This window comes from Meles meles, chromosome 5 (assembly GCF_922984935.1).
Source record: "Meles meles chromosome 5, mMelMel3.1 paternal haplotype, whole genome shotgun sequence".
Taxonomy (NCBI): Eukaryota; Metazoa; Chordata; class Mammalia; order Carnivora; family Mustelidae; genus Meles; species Meles meles.
Window position 1 is genome coordinate 90495160 of NC_060070.1, and position 17524 is coordinate 90512683.

Sequence of the window (17524 nt, forward strand, 5' to 3'; positions counted from 1 at the left end):
GGGGGAGGTACGGCAGTCGCCCACAGATGGGGCCCCTCTGACTACTGACCAGGGCCGGGGAATTTGCCGTGGCCAAGTCACCACCGTATTTCAGGGTCTGGTCCTCAGTTTTGCAGAAGTGTGCTTTCTGAGACTGCCTGAGGAGTAGATACAGTTTAATTGTCTCCAATAAAGGCCTCAGGAATGGATACACACAAGAGCAAAACAGAGCCACCAAGTGAACCTGAATGCCAAGCTCGTGGACCAGCCTATGCTCTCCTTGACACAGGAAGCAAGCTCCAACTAGAGGGCTGCGGGGTGAACACAGAGTCAGTCACCCCTTGCCAAGGCACCCACTGTGTCTTGCAAAAGGCTTTATAGAGGGATGGTTGAGTCAAGAGTTACAGAACCTGGGACACCTGGGTGGCTCAGTTGGTTAAGCCTCTGCCTTTGGCTCAGGTCATGATCTCAGGGTCCTGGGATCGAGTCCCGCATCGGGCTCTCTGCTCGGCAGGGAGCCTGCTTTCTCCTCTCTCTCTCTGCCTGCCTCTCTGCCTACCTGTGATCTCTGTCTGTCAAATAAATAAATAAATTCTTTAAAAAAAAAAAAAGAGTTACAGAACCTGGGTTTTTCTGTGACTTAGCTTAACCTACCTAGACTCGGCTTGCTCATCTGTCAAATGGGGCTATTGATCCCCTCTGTCCTGGCTATTCCCTCTGCCTGGATCATTCTTCCCCTAGATACCTACATAGCCCCCTCTCCTCCTTCCCTCAGGTCTCTGCTCCCCTTCAGAGAGACTTTTCCTGACCTTCTTAGATAAAATAGAAATCCCTCCCCTCATTTCTAGCACACCCCATGCTGCGTGCTCTGCCATATCCCCAGTACCCAGATCAGGGCTTAGCCATCCGTGTAAGCACAGCAGAATGAAGCATGCCAACCCTACAGAGTTGTGAGGATGTTGGGTGTTTAGGATGGGGCTTGGCCCACACCAAAGATTATCAGGAGAGCCTCCTACTGACAGAGTCTGTCACACAGCAGGCATCCATAAACCCCCAAAAGGGTTGAGAGCTCAAGAGGCTCAGTCTTGTTGGAAAGACAGATGGAAGCCTCTGGACTTTAGTGATGCTGCCCTAGCGAGGAAGAGAACCTCCTCGGGATGGGATGGGAAGGGGCGGGAAAGGACAGGAAGGCAGGGGAGATCCTGAAGGGCCTGTGGCCACAGCAGAATTTCAGCTGCACCCTAAAGGAACTGGAGAGCTGTTAAAGTGTTTGCATCTGGACCAGAACCTGACTACACAAGCGTTGGGAGTTTGGGGAGGAGAAAGCAGTTTAGAGGTTCTTGCAATAACCTTGGGGCACCTGGCTAGCTCAGCCAGAAGAGCAGAGGACGCTTGATCTCAGGGTCATGAGTTCGAGCCCCAGCTGAGCACAAAGATTGCTATAAAATAAATAAATAAAACTTTAAATCTTTTTTTTTTTCCCCAAAGATTTTATTTATTTATTAGGCAGAGAGGCAGGCAGAGAAAGAGGAGGAAGCAGGCTCCCTGCCGAGCAGAGAGCCCAATGCGGGGCTCGATCCCAGGACCCTGGTATCATGACCTGAGCCGAAGGCAGAGGCTTAACCCACTGAGCCACCCAGGGGCCCCTAAATAAAACATTAAAAAGAGGTGCTTGCAATAACCTCATGAGAAATTCCAAGGGTGGCTTATAAAAATGGAAGAAACACAGGACACAGAATCACTGGAACTCAGTAGCCACGTGGATGGTAGTGGAGGGACAGTCCAGGATGATTCTAGGGATTCTGGCTTTGGCCAGAATTGTACAGAATCTGGCTAGGAATCTAACTGAAAGAACAGATTTAGGGGAAATGGTTCTCTATCTCACATGTTGCTTTTGAAGTGCCCATGGAGAAGTCCTACGCCAGCTAGACATAATAAATAGGTACCATTAATAACGTTCTAGGGTGCCTGGGTGGCTCAGTGGTTAAGTGTCTGCCTTCGGCTCAGGTCATGATCCTGGCATCCTGGGATCAAGCCCCATATCAGGCTCTCTGCTCGGCAGGAAGCCTGCTTCTCCCTCTCCTGCTTTCCCTGCTTGTGTTCCCTCTCACTGTCTCTTCTCTGTCACATAAATAAATAAAATGTAAAAAAATAAAATAAAATAACGTTCTTACTGAGTGCTCAGAATGCCTATTGTCTGTTTTCATCCTTATGACAATCATGTACGAAAGGCATTAATATCCCATTTCTCAGATAAACAGACTGAAGTTAAAAAAACAATGTAAAGAAATTTCTAGGGTCCACAGCAGCAAGTGAGCCATCTCGGATGGAGCTCCCCCTCCTGTCTGATGACACCTTACCCTCTCCCCGACCTTAACCTTGATGCCTAGAGTCTGGACACCTGGTGTACACACCTCTGAAGTCCTCAGCACCGGGCAGCCCAGTCATAGTCTGGGGAATATGAGGAGAGTGGGATGCAGAAAACACCCTCTTTTAAGGGACAGTGGAGAAAGAGGACCCATGGAAGGAAATGACAGTCCCAGAGGTCCGGAAGGAAAGGAAGGAAGCCCAGGGAAAAAGCGGAAGCCAGATCACAGAGCACGATGATGCCAGGGGTCCGCAGGCCCAGGACCCATCCCTTAGTGCACAAAGGGCCAGACCAATGGCCCAAGCACCCTCCCACCCCCACTGAGGCAGTCTTATTTAGATATGTTAATAGAGGTCACAGGTGAAGGTTGAGCCTTCTCTGGCTCTAGGAGCCTTTCTGTCTCTTTAAATCAGTTTGCATATCTTTGCTCTGAACTATTATGTATCGATTTTATAGTTTACAACAGAGGGAACAATCTTAATGTCAATTTCTGGGAAGTTTCTTCCCGGCTGACCTCCTGCAGTATGGAATGTGGCACAATGCATTCAAGCTTTCAGGCTCAGACCTAGATTAAACAATGGCCCTGCTGGATGACCTTAGCCAAATTACTCAAACCTCAGTGTTCTTACCTGTAAAACGGGGATAATATAAGCTGCCTTGTGGGGATGGTTATGAAGGGGAAAGAAATGAACCCCCGAGTTTATAGTAATGTGCTCTGTTACTATTAGGTTGTCTCTGGTTACTGTTGGACTTCATCCTCATTACCTAGGGAGCTTCTTAAGAATCCTGATGCCTCTGTTCCACTCCCAGGCCTGGACATCAGAATCTCTAGGTGTGGGGCCCAGGTTCTGTATGTTTGTTCCCCAGTGATTCCGAAATGCACCCAGGGCTGAGAACTGCAAGCCAGATTCCAGCCAAGAATTACTCTGCTTCCCCTGTTGTCTGGAGAGCTGCAAACTGAATTTATCAATCTAGCAGTAAACTTCGTTGGTAGCAGCTCTGTCACTGCCATGACTGGAAATTTTCAGAGGGCCGCCCTACTCCCAGATGGAATGTGGTTATTCCCAAATCAACTCGACTGACTCATGCCTCATCGCCCATTAAAATAATCTCATTTTCAGAGAGCAACGCAGAGCTTTCTAATTTTATTAATTTATTCACTCATTTGCAGTTGCCCCCTTAAACTCTCTAAAGCATGAATAACTGGGAATCCATGCAAATTCTGGGGTGAGGCTAGGCAAATGGAAAGAGAAGTTCGGCACAAGATCATCCAGGTCTCGTCCAGGTATTAACAACTCCTCCGTAATGAGTAAGAACAACAAGAACGGTTATAAAGTGATGACTCTGTGCCAGGCATTGGTCTAAGTGCTTTACATAGTTTAATTATTTTAACCCTCAAATATACTCTCTTCCCCACTTCACCGAAGAGGAAAGGTGACATGACTTGCCCAAAGTCACACAAATATAAGAGGTAGAGGCAGAATTTGAACTCAGACAATCTGGGTCCAGCATCAGGATTAACAATGTAACATAAGCTAAGGAATGCTGGGCTGGACAGGCTCCTGGAGGCCCTGAAACAGAGACTGCTGAGGAAGAAGGCCTGGTGCTGTCCCCCAGGGCCAGGGAGGAGTCAGGAGTGGGGGTGAGCCCCAGAGAAACCAGACTGGAGGGTCATAGCTGACCCCAAGCCCAAGGCTTCCTGGATTCCCTGGCAGAGGAATGAGCAACATGAAAGGGAAATTCCTCCAGGAAAAGAAAACATTTTTGAGGGTTGTGTTTTTTGTTTTTTTTGGGTCTCTTTTTTTTCTTTTCTTTTTGCTTCATCTCTTATTTCAGACCTATGGTTTCTTTGCTGAGTCACGGAGGACATTATGAAAGGGGTGGGGCTGGCACAGGCCTGTCCCCTCCTCACTCCCATAATGGGCTGGGGGCTTCTGCAGCCCACCCCCCTGCCTCTGGAAGGCTGGTGCCAGACAGCTCCAGTTCTAGAAAGGGTTCACCAAGAAGAAAAAGATTCCACTGCTCATTTCCCACGGTCTCTTCAATGAATAAATAAGAACATTCACGAATGCTTAAATCAATTAATCAAGTCAGTAAGTGATTCAAGCAACATTTACTGATCCCCTTTACTGAAGGCTTTGGAATCAGACATCCCTAGGTTCGGTTGGTTCCCAGCTTCTGCCACTTATGGTAAGCAAGTGATGGGGCCTCAGTTTCTTTATCTATAAAATGGGGGCTATCTGGGGCATATGGCTGGCTCAATCGGTAGAGCATGGGACTCTTGATTTTGAGGTCGTGGGTTCGAGCCCCGGCATGGGCATGGAGATAATGTATGTACATACATACACACACAGACATGCATACATGAAATAGGGATATTTGTTTCAGCCTACAGGCCTGAAGCGAGGGCCAAATGAGGTAAGAGAGGAAAGCTCTTGGCATGCAGTAGGCATTCCATAAATGGTACTTCCTGGGTGCCAGTACTGTGAAGGGCCAGAAATCAAAGAAGAGAACTCAGTCCTGTAGGAGTCTGCAGTCAGGTGGGAGAGGAACAGAGATGGAATGAATCCACACAATGGGCGACTGCCAGAAGGGAGAAGAGAGGCCAATTCCTAAGGCTAAAGGCACAGCAAGGAAAAAAACAGCTGCCAAGCCTGGGCAGGCACATCGGAAGTTCCAGCTCAAGTCTCTGGTCCAGGGCTTCTCAGATAACTACCTACAGCTCTGTGAAAATGCAGATTCCCAATCAGCAGTCGTGGGTAGGGCCCGAGATTATACATTTCTCTTTCTTTCCCTCCCTCCCTTCATCTTCAGGCCCAAAGTGGGGCTTGAACTCACGACCCTGATATCAAGGGTCATATGCTCTACAAGTCACCCAGTCAGGTGCCCCCACGAAGCCCACCCCACACCAATGATGCAAAACCAGCTCCCACAGCAGGTGCCAGACCACGGGTCACCATTTGGGTCCCGTGGCAGCTGGAGCTGTTCTCACTCACACACTCTTCTATTATTCGTCTTATCCATTTTAGGCCAACCTGTTCAAAGGGACTTGCAGAACCTGTTAACTAGGCAGTTACGGGAGCCTCTCCCCAGGTCTTGGAATCAGGCTCAGATACACCCGGCTGCCTCCTGTGCCCACAAAGGTTCATACCCTTAAAGGTGGTTATTTATTCGCTGCCTCTAGCCTTCCTCTTTCCAGGCCAAATCATCCGAATGCTTCAAATGTTTTCACATCCGGTATTTTGTAATGAATTCCCTTGAAAAGGTCATAGACTTGTGAGAAAGGACTTTAATTATGAGTCTTTCAGTAACATAACCATCCTCATTCCATCTCAAGGGGTTGGGAGACAGGAGACTGGTACTAGAAAAGATAAGAATTTTTTGCCAATTTAACCCAAGATACTGATAACAAAGATCATGTTTAGCCAACTCAAAATCAGGTAAGAAGTGTCCCCAATTCCAGGATTATTTTAGATGAATCACTGCACCAGAAAACATGAAATACCCTAAAATCTTGTGGAAACTGTGATGGAAGCTTTTCCAAAAGTGACGGTTATCCTAATATTTATATGATATTATCAATAATAACTTGTGAAACTGAGTTGAACTTTTCTAGACTATCAGTAATTTTTATGTATTTAAGTATTTATTTAAAATTTTATTTATTTATTTGATAGAAAGAGAGCAAGGGAGGGAGAGAGGGAACACAAGCAGGGAGAGTGGGAGAGGGAGAAGCAGGCTCCCTGCTGAGCAGGGAGCCTCATGCAGGGCTCAATCCCAGGACCCGGGGATCATGATCTGAGCCCAAAGCAGACGCTTAATGACTGAGCCACCCAGGCACCCCTGTCAATAATTTTTTTTTTTTTAAACTTCCAATCAGGGCGCCTGGGTGGCTCAGTGGGTTAAAGCCTCCGCCTTCGGCTCAGGTCGTGATCCCAGGGTCCTGGGATCGAGGCCTGCATCGGGCTCTCTGCTCCACGGGGAGCCTGCTTCCTCCTCTCTCTCTGCATGCCTCTCTGCCTACTTGTGATCTCTGTCAAATAAATAAATAAAATATTTTTAAAAATAATAATAAAAAAAAATTAAAACTTCCAATCGGGGCGCCTGGGTGGCTCAGTCATTTAGGCATCTGCCTCCAGATCGGGTGATGATCCCAGAGTCCTGGAATGGGTGGAGCCACACATCAGACACCATGCTCATCCGGGAGCCTGCTTCTCCCTCTCCCACTCCCCTGCTTCTGTGTTCTCTCTCTCTCTCTTTCTGTGTCAAACAGATGGATAAAATCTTAAAAAAAAAAAAAAAACACCAACAACTTCCAATCAACCATGCTAGAGAAACAGTGAGTTATCTTTTTTATTTTCTCCATGGAAAAGGTTACAAAATCTTTGTTATAGGGGAACACAACCAAAGAGGATGTAGCCAGAAGACACAGGACCAAGGTGTTACAGAGGAGCATCAAGCAGTTATCACAAATGTTATTTTTCTGGGGTTTGTGATGTTTGTGATATTTGGGCTCTGGCATGTTTTTCGAATATAAAGTGGTAATTTCACTGCAAAATCTAAATAAACATCCAGGGGCGCCTGGGTGGTTCAGTGAGTTAAGCCTCTGCCTTCGGCTCAGGTCATGATCTCAGGGTCCTGGGATCGAGCCCCGCATCGGGCTCTCTGCTCAGCAGGGAGCCTGCTTCTCCTCTCTCTCTGCCTGCCTCTTTGCTTACTTGTGATCTCTGTCTCTGTCAAATAAATAAATAAAATCTTTTAAAAAATTCTAAACAAACATCCACTCTTGTATCTGTAATATTACTTTGTGCTTTTGTATTGCTCTCCTTAAAGAGGGCTTCCAAAATTGCATAAGCTTTGGAGCCAACAAAATCTGAACCTACCCCGGGTAGACCAGGAAGCACGTGGGGTTTGGGGTCAGCCCCGGGCTTATGTTACAGATCCACTGCTCCCTGGGCCGTGCGCGCTGTGTGGCCTCTGAGAAGTTACTTAACTTCCCCGAACTATAGTCTTCTCCTTTATCTAAAATGGGATGGAAATATCTATCTGGCAGTCTTGTCTGAGGATTAAATAAGATACCACATGTAAAGTGGCTATTATGTGGCCATCTCAATGACCTTGTGGTCAAGAGACAATTGAGACAGCAAGGAGTTCATCTGAGGTCACATAGCTGAGGAGATGCCCTTCAGAAAGAATCTGGATTTCGAGTTTATATTAACAATCTTCCTTTTGCCATCTCCCATCGCTTTTAAGATAGGAAGTAAAAAGCATCCTGTACCTTCTTGAGCCGACCCCCACTCTTCACCAGAAGAGAGGTAACCGAGCCGCTCACGTCCCTGTGGGGATATGCAATGAGCACCCCACGGACGATGCCTGTGGGAAATAACGACTCAGATGAAATGAAGAATATTTGGCCTTTTGTTGAAATCACATATTTGGTTACCAGTTTTGTGTTCTCCTTTTTCTATCAACTCAAACAACCTCGAGATTCTTCTCTTCTTTCCACAAACTTGTGCCACTCCCTCTATAAGCATTGTCTCATTTCCGTCTTACCATGGCCCCACGGGATGAGGAGCTGTAACTCCCATTATGTGGATGAAGAAACTGAGGCTCAGGGATGGATGTGAATCCTGGGCTGTCTAATGTCACAGCCCAGACTCTTTTCTTAATTGTTTATTTATTTATTTATTTATTTATTTATTTATTTAAGAGAGATTGAGAGCACGACAGAAAGTGTGCATAATCGGGGGGGGGTGCGGGGAGCAGAGGGAGAGGGAGAATCAGGCTCCCCACTGAGCAGGGAGCTTGATGTGGAGCTCGATCCCAGGTCCCCAGGATCATGACCAGAGCCAAAGGCAGACACTTAACCAACTGAGCCACCCAGGCACCCCTGGAGCCCAGACTCTTAATCATTATGCCATGTTACCTTCCTGACAATTGTTCCCACTTGTATTTTTCTATACAGGGGAACTAGAATTTAGGTATGTGAGGGAATAAGGAGTGGAAAACCAGAGGATTCTTGTGGTTCCCTCTCTCCATGAACCCTAGCAATGCCCAGCAATACCAACCTACTCCTATCTCTCTGTACCTGCCCTACTAGCACATGCTTCATCTCCCAGTGCTCCAGAGAGAGTCGAGCTAAGAGCTGTTTGCCTCTAGAGAGCCACAGGGTGGGCATCAGAAGACCTTTGTTCTAATCTGGCTGGCCCAACATCTTGCCCTTAGACAAGTCCGTTGATCTCTCTAGACCTCCTCTGACTCAATTGAAAAATAAGGCAGAAAAGATACTTCCAGGATCCTTTGCGGTTCCAACACCCTCGAAGTGAGCCCATCTGGTAAACACACATGCAGGTAATTGGACATGCTTCTGCAGATTTCTTGCAGATTCCCCCCAAGAACTAGAGGGTCCTCTTTTTATAGTGCATCACAAAGGCTGCATAGTAGATGTGGCAGTTCACATGATGTGGCCACAGAATTTAGACAGCCCTGGCTCTGAACCCTGGCTCCATCAGTCCTTGGCTCCAGGGCCTTGGCAAGCCCTTAACTTCCTGAAGCTTCCTTTTCCTCCTCCATAGATGTAAGGGTCCCCATCCCATAAAGCTGTGAGGATACAAGAGGTGAGGACTGGACTCATGCTGAGGGCTTAGTGTGTGAGACGGTTACGGTTATCACTGTGTACTCAGGCCTCCTCGTCCATTTTCAACCTGGGACATAGGAACCAAAGGGGAAACTTCAACAGGAGACAGTTGGAAAGGGCCGAAGGAGCAAGCGACATGGGATGGACAGATGGTGTGACTCCAGATGGCCGCACATGGCTGATCTGGGGAAGAAAATGGCTCACCCTCTGGCCAGCCCCACCCACGTGTATCTGGGCAATGTCAATGAGACACTGGGCTGGAAAAAGCTAGAGAACACTAACACATCCAAAGTGGGAATTACAGATATTTCTGAAATGCATCCCCAACTCTCTATCTCAGCAGGCAATGCCAAATCCCTGGGCTGAAGCACAGGGTCTGTTCTTTCCTTCTCTTCACACTGGCACCATTCCTAATCAGAATTTCATTCCCCATTCAAGCAGTCAACTCAAAGCCTCCAATTCTTCCAGCGTCTGAGAGCTCAGCCCATCTGCTCTAAATCCTTGAAAAGAAACAAATAAACTGATAAACCAAACAACATTCCTACCATTTCTCTCTCTTTAAAAAAAAAGAAAAGAAAGAAAGAAAGAAAAACTTGGCATTTATTTATAATGGGAACAAAATGGAAGCAACCTAAATGCCCAACAATAGAGAATTCATCATATAAAAGGGTAAACTCGTAACAGATCATACTACGATAGGGGAGTGTACTATAATAGAACATCGTAGACGTTATATATAATACTACAGTACATGTTCCTGTTGAATATTAAGGGCAACCACGGATACAGCATTGACTGATGGTTACCGGTGTGAACCCCAGAGGCGGACGGACCTGGGATTGACTCCCAGGTCCACCACATACCAGCTGTGTGACCTTGACAAGCCTCTCTCTGCCTTAGGTGTGCATCAGAAAAATGACAATAATAATAAAACAAGCTCTGACTCCCCAGTCAGACTTCCCGCCTGGTTTAAATCCTCGTTTTGGGGGCACCTGGGTGACTCAGATGGTTAAGCGTCTGCCTTCAGCTCGGGTATGATCTCCAGATGCCGGGGATTGAGTCCCACGTCAGGGTTCCAGCTCAGAAAGGAGTCTGCTTCTCCCTCTGCCTCTCTCCCTGCTTGTGCTCTCTCTCTCTTTTCTCCCAAATGAATAAATAAAATCTTTATAAAAATAAATCCTGGTGGGGCACCTGGGTGGCTCAGTCGTTAAGCGTCTGCCTTCGGCTTGGGTCATGATCCCGGGGTCCTGGGTTCCAGCCCCACATCGGGCTGCTTGCTCGGTGGGAGGCCTGCTTCTCCTTCTCCCATTCTCTCTGGTTTGTGTTCTTTCTCTCACTATGTTTCTCTCTGTCAAATAAATAAAATCTTTAAAAAAATAAAGAAAGAAAAAAATAATAAAAAAATAAAAAAAGAAAGAAATCCTGGTATGAACACTGGGGAGGGTATGTGCTATGGTGAGTGCTGTGAATTGTGTAAGACTCATGATTCACAGACTTGTACCCCTGAAGCAAATAATACATTATATGTTAATTAAAAAATAAATAAGTAAAAACTTATAAAAATAAATCCTGGTTCTGTCACTTTCCAGTAGCTGTACAGTCTTGGACTGGCTAATGAAACCTTCTGTTCCTCAGTTTCCTCATCTGTAAACAGGATCTACTACCCAGGGGCTTTTGGGGTGAAAATTAAATGAGATAACATATTAATTCCTTAGAATAGTATTCAGCACAGCTAATAGGAGCCTGTCACCCCCATTTCCATGCCACCTCTCAACCACCAAGTGATTCCTAAATATAAACACATGTCCAAGTTATCTAGAATACACCACCTTGAAAAAGAACCCATGAGCTACTCCGGATGGGCCCCATCAACCAGGATCCAGCCCATGTGGGACCCCTTGGCGGGATGTCTGTCACAGGCAAGAAGCAGTGAAGCAGGTACGGCCCCCTCCCCTCGAGCAGGAGCAGCTGGAGGGTTCTGGAGCTCACTTTAGTCCAGTGGAAAAACAGCAGCCTGAGCTCAGGGTCTGGTGAGTCACGTGGTCATGTGCCCTGCCCTTGAGCTTTACGGGGAAACTCACCCGCTGTCCTGATGGAGGGTCCCCAGTGCCCCGGTTTCCACTCAACAACAGCCTGACTGAGCCAGGGTCACAGAGAGGCAGCCACCTGTTGAACCACAGCCCAGCTCAGTTCCCATCTTAGTTCTTCCTCTGGGTAAACCCTGGCACTATTATCAATTTAACCCTCAAAGAGGGGGGTGGGTGGCCAATCTGCTATTTCTCTTGAGCCCAACTGTCAATTTCCCACGGTTCTTGACTCCCGACAGAACTAGGGTAATTCATACGGCAACAGGGTTACACTGTTCAGAGTCTATACACAGAGGATCCCATTTGATCTCGACGGTCATCATCTGCACGTGTAGGATGCTTCAACACGTCAGCATGGGCTTTCTTTGCCACTGACTGAACTCCATCTTCACAAGAACACGGAGAGCGGAGCTGGAGGAATTCTAGTGGGGTGGGATGGTAAGGCGAATGGAGGTACGGGGTGTTGGCTGGGAAGGCAAGCCCCAAGGTCACAAGGAGAGCATGACCTCAGCGAGGGCTGGGCCTGCCTCCTCAGCTTCTCAGGCTCCAAAATAGGACCTGCCAACACACGTCCAGGGGAGCCTCCACTCCTGGGGCAAACTCCAGGTAACCAGTGCTCCCAGACAGAGGCGCACCCCACACAGCCAAGTGTAATCCAACAGTGGGAGACACAGTGACTGAGTGGAGGCACTTGGGGCCTCTGGCCAGCACATTCTCTCCATGTAGACCCTTCCCCAAAGGCAGCCAGATGCAAAGCAGAAGGGAGTTATGGAGTAAAGAAGCGGAACAAAGGGAGGCAGCCAACAAGGTTCCTGTGTTGGGGGCATGGGCTGGGAGAGGTCACTTTTTCCACAAAAGGGAATCACTAGGCCAAGTCAGCCTCCCTCTCTACTCAGTGACCTTGTGCTGCCTTTTTTTTTTTTTTTTTTTTTTTTTTAAGTATCCTGAGCTGGGATGCCTGGGTGGCTCAGTTGTTGAAATGTGTCTTCAGGAATGCCTGGGTAGCTCAGTCATTGAGCGTCTGGTCTGCCTTTGGCTCAAGTCATGATGCCAGGGTCGGTGGATAGAGCCCTGCATCAGGCTCCCTGCTCAACAGGAGGCCTGCTTCTCCCACTCCACTCCCCTTCTTGTGTTCCCTCTCTTGCTGTGTCTCTCTCTGTCAAATAAATAAATAAAATCTTTAAAAAAATAAAAATAAAAAGTGTCTGTCTTCAGTTCTAGTCATGATCTCTGGTTCTGGGATTGATCCCCATGTCTTTGGGCTCCCAGCTCAGTGGGGAGTCGGTTTTGCCATCTCCCTCTGCCCCTCCCCCTGCTTGTGCTCTCTGTCTCCCTCTCTCAAATGAATAAATACAATATAAATACATACATACATACATACATAAAGTATCCAGAGCTAATGGACCTTTCTTTGTAGCCATGTTAGGTTAAGTTTCTGGGAACTAGGGTTGTGGGGAAAATGAAGGTGTCATGGTTTGGAAGCCATTCTCTTTAAGGTAACTCGGCACACCTCCGCTCTATCCAGTCTGCTTTGCTCTCATGGTCTACCTCTCAGTGTCGGATCTTTCTTTGCAGCTCTGGCTGGAGGTGAGGGAAGTAGGCAGAGATGCCTCTCCATGGCTGTTAGATGGTACTATTATCCTCATCTTATATGTGAGGAAGTTGTGGTAACAAAAGCATCCTTTGCATATGAAGGATGTCAGACTCTAAGCAACTTGGAGTAGAGACCCTGGGGAATTGACCTCAGACTCTAACCTCCTGGCCCACCGGAACAGGAGTTCAGGAACACTGTGGCACAGAGCACAAAGCCTCCCCACCAAGCCTTCAGCAAGATGAAAGATCAGGATGCTCGAGGCCATAGGACGGTGGTTCCTCCCACAAGCTGGTTGCCAAGAGCGTCCACTAGAAGAACTCTGTGATAGCTGTAGCACCGAGTGGTGCAGAACCATTCACCTCTCTCCCCAGTCCCCCACCTAAATGCTCTCATTTACAGAATGACTCACTGGGATCAGGGGGTCCAAGCAGTGGCCCTGACATGATAGACTCTCAGGTTCAGAAAGGGATTCAAAGGCGCCTACTTGAGCCTAACCAAATTATTCATTTTCCCCACAACCCTAGTTCCCAGAAACTTACATTTCAAAGACCAGTAAAATTTCCCCCAAAATTTTGGAGACCAAAAAGCAAGACTATTGTCAAGTGAGGGTATTAGGGAAAAAACCTCTGGTCTATATATACCATATTTCATAAAACAAAGACTACCTGAGCACCAAGCCCTTAGAGAGGGCTCAGAATAAAGGATGGTACTTATTTTAAAAATCTAATATTTATTATTATGTTTCATTTTAATTTATTTCCTTTTACTTATTTTTTTAGTTTAAATTCAATTAATTAATATATAACATTATTGGTTTCAGAGGTAGAAGTCGGTGATTCATCAGTCTTCTATAACACCCAGCGCTCATTCCATCACGTGCCCTCCCTAATGGCCATCACCCCGTTACCCCATTCCCCACCCATCTCCCCCTCAGGAACCCTTACTTTATTTCTTATGATTAAGCATCTATTATGGTTTGTCTAATCTTTATTATTACGATGATGACTTTTTGTAAACTCTACATCCAACGTGGGGCTCAAACTTACACCCTTGAGATCAAGAGATCGCATATTCTACCAACTGAGTCAGCCAGATGCCCCAATGGATAGTACTTCTCTTTTCTTTTCTTTTTTTTTTTTTTAAGATTTCGTTTATTTATTTGTCAGAGAAAGAGAGAAAATGAGCCGGGGAAGCAACAGGCAGAGGAAGAAGCAGGTTCCCTGCTGAGCAAGGAGTCTGTTGTGCGGCTCCACCCAGGACCCTGGGATCAGACCTGAGTCGAAGGCAGACACTTAACCCACTGAGCCACCCAAGCGTCCCAAGGATAGTACTTTTAATGGAATGAACTTAATCATCCCAAACACCCAGTACATCGTCTGACGAAAACTAGTTTGGAATCACAGGCCTGTACCAGCCCCTCAGTGATCTGTGCAGCGCCTGTTAAAATCGCCTCAGTGGGGGCACCTGGGTGGTTCAGTAGGTTAAGCCTCTGCTTTGGCTCAGGTCATGATCTCGGGGTCTGGGATCGAGCCCCGCGTTGGGCTCTCTGCTCAGCGGGAGCCTGCTTCCTCCTCTCTCTGCCTATTTGTGATCTCTGTCAAATAAATAAATAAAATCTTAAAAAAAAAAAACAAACCCGCCTCAGTGTCGGGAGCTCACCAGTCGGGAGACAGCCTGACTTAGTTTCAAAAAACTCTTACTAGGGGCGCCTGGGTGGCTCAGTGGGTTAAAGCCTCTGCTTTGGGCTCAGGTCATGGTCCCAGGGTCCTGGGATCGAGCCCCACATTGGGCTCTCTGCCTGCTGGGGAGCCCACTTCCTCCTCTCTCTCTGCCTGCCTCTCTGCCTACTTGTGATCTCTGTCTGTCAAATAAATAAATAAAATCTTTAAAAAAAAAAACTCTTACTAAGTTTTAAAAAAATATACAAACATATTTTATAAAAAATTAATCTGTAAGGGATAATGTTTCAGTAACCTTCAAACCTTCACTCCACTCCACTGCACATTCTGCAATCACATTCAGCACCAATTCCATGGAGGCCGGGTAAGTAGTAAGAATAATTGCTAAACCATCGAGTGTCTATGTATGAGCTGAGCACCACTGCTCTGAGCAGTTAATATGTACTCACTCAGTTACTTCCTAGAACTACCTCACCTGGTAGGTGTAACTATTATTCCTACTTACAGACTCTTAGGAAACATAAAGACTAATTTGCCCAACCTGGCCAAGTTCACATTCCAATTCTAGCAGCCTGGTTCCACAGCCTCTCCTCCTAACAACCACACTTGTAGTAATGCTTCCTTACACATCCATTTTGAGGCAAGAAACACATCCACTTCCCTCCTCCTCCCATGGCCCCTGTCCCAGTTCAACTTCTCCTTCCATTTCCCCTGGATTGCTGCAGTAAACCCAACCCATATCCCTGCTTCCACTCTCTGCATCTAATGTACACCTCCCTCCTATCCTGCAGACATTCATTCATTCATTTACTTATTGTGTAGGCTCCATGCCCAGTGTGGAGTCCAATGCAGGGCTTGAACTCATGACCCTGGATCAAGACTTGAGCTGAGATCAAGAGTCGGATACTTAATTGACGGAGCCACCCAGGCGCCTTCTTGCACACATTTAAGTTGCTGGGTTAAACTCATTATCATAAAAGTAGCTACACTCAATTAAAGAAAATACGAGAAAGACAGACAACCAGAAAGAAAAGGAAAAAAGAATCCAATCTTATTCATAGTCTTACCAACCACCAAAACCATCTCTATGAACATTTTGATAATATTCCTTCCAGCCACTCTTTTTTAATACATGAAGGCTTTTGGGTGCCTGGGTGGCTCAGTTGCTTAAGCAGCTGCCTTCCACTCGGGCCACGATCCCAGGATCCTGGGATCAAGTCCCACATCGGGCTCTCTGCTCAGCAGGGAGCCTGCTTCACCCTCTCCCCCTACTTGTGTGCTTGCTCTCTCTCTCTGTCAAATAAATAAATAAAATCTTAAAAAACAAACAAACAAACAAAAAAAAACACGGGTGCCTGCGTGGCTCAATGGGTTAAAGCCTCTGCCTTCAGCTCGGGTCATGATCCCAGGGTCCTGGGATCGAGCCCCACATCGGGCTCTCTGCTTTGCGGGAAGCCTGCTTTCTCCTCTCTCTCTGCCTGCTTGTGATCTCTGTCTGTCAAATGAATAAAATCTTTAAAAAAAAACACAAAAAAAACAAAAAAAAACCATGAAGGCTTTTTATCCATACAAGAGATTAAAAAAAAAAAAAACTTGACTATAATCACACTACATCTAAACTTTTAGTGAAAATTATCTCATGGGCATTTTTCATGTTATTAAACACAATTGATGTTATAAAGCTAAGCTCTGATCATATTAATTATATTTCCCAAATTTCCAAAGCTCCTCCTGCTCCTATCACATAAATTTCAATTCCTTAGTTTGGTATTCATGGCCTTCTATAATCTACTGAAGAGTTTCTGGTTTTTGAGTTTTTTTTTTTTTTAAGATTTTATTTTTAAGTAATCCCTACACCAGATACAGGGCTTGAACTCAAAATCCCGAGATCAAGAGTTTAACGCTTCATAAACTGAGCCCACCAGGTGCCCCTACTGCAGTGTATTTTATCTTCCTTTTTTTTTTTTTAAGATTTTATTTATTTATTTGACAGACAGAGATCACAAGTAGGCAGAGAGGCAGGCAGAGAGAGAGAGAGGAGGAGGAAGCAGGCTCCCCGCCGAGCAGAGCGCCCAACACGGGGCTCGATCGCAGGACCCTGAGATTACGACCTGAGCAGAAGGCAGAGGCTTTAACCCACTGAGCCACCCAGGTGTCCCTAGAAATCTATCCTTTAAAAAAAGTTACTAATAGATAAAATCTGAAAGGCCTCTATTGATTAAGGAAATTGAATCAATAACTAATAACTTTCCAAAACAGAAAGCACCAGGTCCAGATGGGTTCACTAGCAAATTTTACCAAACATGTATGGAAGAAATTATACTAATTCTCTAGAATCTCCTTCAGAAGATTTCTATCTTCTGCAGAAGGACTGCATCCCAACTATTCTTATGAGGCCAGCATTACCCTAATACCAAAATCAGACAAAAATATTATAAGAAAAGATTTAAAAAACTACGGACCAAATTTCTCATGAATATAAATGCAAAAATCCTCTACAAAATATTAAGAAATTGAATCCAACAATTTATGAAAATTATACACCATGATCAGGTGAGAATTATCCCAGGTATGCAAAGCTGGTTTAACATTCAAAAATCAATTAACATCATCCATCATATCAATAAGCTAAAGAAGAAAAATCACAGGATGGTATCAGCAGAGGCAGAAACACATTTGACAAAATCCAACACCCATTCATGATAGAAACTCACAGTAACCAGAAATAGAGGGATACTTCTTCAACTTGAAAAAGAATATCTACCTAAAACCCATAGCTAATATCATATTTAATGATGAGAAACTCAGTTTTCCCACTAAGATAAGGAACAAGATAAGGCTGTCCCTTCTCACCACTGTTTTCAATATTGTACCACAAGTTCTAGCTAATACAGTAAGACAAGAAAGGAAATACATGATACACAGATTAGGAAGGAAGAAACAAAGCTGTATTTGTTCACAGATGTCATGATTGCCTATACGGAAAATTTAAAATAATCAACGACAAAAAGTCCTGGAATTAATAAGCAATTGTAGCAAGGTTTCAGGATACAAGATTAATATGCCCAAGTCAATCACCTTCCTATATACTAACAAGTGGAACAAGTAAAATTGGAATTACAATTTACATTAATTAATTAATTAATTTTAATTTAATTAAAAGTTATTATTTTTGATATG

General features: G+C 45.6%; 1 protein-coding gene across 3 annotated transcripts in view; it reads right to left on the minus strand.

The window, feature by feature from the left end:
* Nucleotides 1-17524, minus strand: part of CCND3 (cyclin D3) — a 94918-nt gene that overhangs the window by 28658 nt on the left and 48736 nt on the right. Inside the window, exon 1 of one of the 3 annotated variants that reach the window (XM_046004484.1) lies at nt 11066-11090. The exons of the other annotated variants lie outside the window; for them this stretch is intronic. The gene's annotated coding sequence lies outside the window, so the exon portion shown is untranslated. Of the gene's footprint in view, nt 1-11065; nt 11091-17524 lie in introns of those variants that run through there. 3 annotated transcript variants of the gene reach the window in all.